Genomic DNA, 2,690 nt, shown 5'->3' with positions numbered 1-2,690 from the left:
TGACTCGATGGATATGGTGGGTTTACTCTGGGAGCTGGTGATGGATAGGGAGGCCTGGTGTGCTTCAGTTCATGGGGTCTCAAAGAGTTGGACATGACTGAGCGACTGAACTAAACTAAACTGAATGATATACAGACAGGAGAATTAGGTAATAGAGATCAAAAGCAATCCTTGTGGACATCAACAGTTTCTGAATATGCACGACCAAATATAAGTATCAACATTAATTGCAAAAGGTTTTCTGGTCTTCTTGCTACTGGATCCGATATTACTATTATTACAAAGCATTTATTGCCCAAACCTGGGTCTTTACAAATACATTCTTGCCAAATTACAGGAGTACCTCAAACTAAAGTACAGGTGGCTTACTAAAATGTCCAAATATATCCATGTGAGGAAACAGAATGCCAACCTGCAACTTTACCACCTTATATGATAGATACGACACTTAATTTAATAAGAAGCGATTTACTTATGCAATGACAAACTCAAATATATATTCCACATTTTTCCTAGCGGCCACTGCTCATTTAATACACAATAATTAAAATAACTTTGAAATATGACGAGCCTATTTGGAGAGAGCAGTGGCCCCTTACAAAAGTTGGACTGTGAAGAAAGCTGATCGCCTAAGAATTGATGCTTTTGAACTGTGGAGTTGGAGAAGACTCTTGAGAGTCCCTTGGACTGCAAGGAGATCCAACCAGTCCATTCTAAAGGAGATCAGTCCTGGGTGTTCATTGGAAGGACTAATGCTGAAGCTGAAACTCCAATACTCTGGCCACCTCATTCGACGAGTTGACTCACTGGAAAAGACTCTGACGCTGGGAGGGATTGGGCGCAGAAGGAGAAGGGGACGACAAAGAATGAGATGGCTGGATGGCATCACCGACTCGATGGACATGAGTTTGATTGAACTCCGGGAGTTGGTGATGGACAGGAATGCCTGACATGCTGTGATTCATGGGGTAGCAAAGAGTCAGACATGACTGAGCGACTGAACTGAACTGAACTGAACTGAGGGAACCACAATGGAGGATACACAATTGAAATTAAAACATATTGAGGAATAACGTTCCCCTTGGAATAGTCCCATTTTTGTGATAAAGAAGAAATCTAACAGATGGCGTATTTTTACTGACTTTCGAAAGGTTAATGCATCCATGAAACCTATCGGTGCTTTGCAATCATGAATTCCATCACCTGCCACTATTCATCAAAGCCTACATAGTATTATCATAGGCTTGGAGGATTGATTTTTCACTATGCTGTTACCAACCCTCTAGACCGAGAAAGATTTACTTTCTCCCTTATTGTAATCATATCGGGCCTCACAAACAGTATCAATGGAATATATTGCCGCAAGGAATGATAAATTCTTGCACCAGGTTTCAATATTGTGTAGACAATGCTCTTGAACCTGTGTGAAAACAATTTCGTACCTTTGTTACTGTTCACTATACAGATGATATATTGTTTTCAGCTCCTTCTATTTTAGAAAGTCAGCAGATGTTTGACGTAACTCAACAATACTTAAAAGATTCGTGATTAATCATTGCCCCTTAAAAGATTCAAACCTCTGCACCTTACCATTCAGTTCAGTCTCTCAAACATTCCCGACTCTTTGCGACCCCATGAATCACAGCACGCCAGGCCTCCCTGTCCATCACCAACTCCCAGAGTTCACTGAAACTCACGTCCATCGAATCAGTGATGCCATCCAGCCATCTCATTCTCTGTCGTCCTCGACTCCTCCTGCCCCCAGTCCCTCCAAGCATCAGAGTCTTTTCCAGTGAGTCAGTTCGTCACATGAGGTGGCCAAAGTATTGGAGTTTCAGTTTCAGCATCAGTCCTTCCAATGAACACCCAGGCTTGATGTCCTCTAGAATGGACTGGTTGGATCTCCTTGCAGTGATTTAATGCTAATAGACAACGTATCACTCCCCAACTTGCACAGATTCGTGTTGATGACTTATCCACCTTGTCTGATTTTAAAAAGTTTAGGCATATAAACTGCAATAGACCAGCTTTGGGTATTGCAGGTTTTCAACTGACTTATTTAACACTTTCAAAGGAGATGCTGATTTAAATAGCCCTCGTTCACTCTCCCAAGAGGCAGGAGAACAACTTTGTTTAATGCAAAATAAATTGCAAAAACAATTTCTTTCTCCTATCAGACTTGAGTTACCTCTAGTTATTTATCCTTCCCTCTCTCCAGTCCCCTACAGGACTCCTTGTCCAACAAGAATACCCGATAGAATGGATATATACCCTTTTCTATAGGGACACGGTCACTTACACTCTCTCTTGATTTGATTTCTCTAATAATTTTCAATGGGAGAATAGAACTGGAGATTAATTGGCTCTGATTCTTATAAAATTGTAGTTCACTTCAGTTCAGTCATTCAGTTGTGACTGACTCTTTGCGACCCCATGAATCACAGCTTCCAGGCCTCCCTGTCCATCACCGACTCCCGGAGTTCACTCAAACTCATGTCCATCAAGGCGGTGATGCCATCCAGCCATCTCATTCTCTGTCGTCCCCTTCTCCTCCTGCGCCCAATCCTTAAAGTGTAGTGCTGCTAAGTCACTTCAGTCGTGTCCGACTCTGTGCGACCCCATAGACAGCAGCCGACCAGGCTCCGCCGTCCCTGGGATTCTCCCTGTTAGTAAATCTCAATTTGAGAATG

Source organism: Moschus berezovskii, chromosome Y (assembly GCF_049115385.1).
Source record: "Moschus berezovskii isolate FMDL1 chromosome Y, NW_MosBer_1.0, whole genome shotgun sequence".
Lineage (NCBI taxonomy): Eukaryota > Metazoa > Chordata > Mammalia > Artiodactyla > Moschidae > Moschus > Moschus berezovskii.
This window is presented reverse-complemented; position numbering follows the sequence as displayed.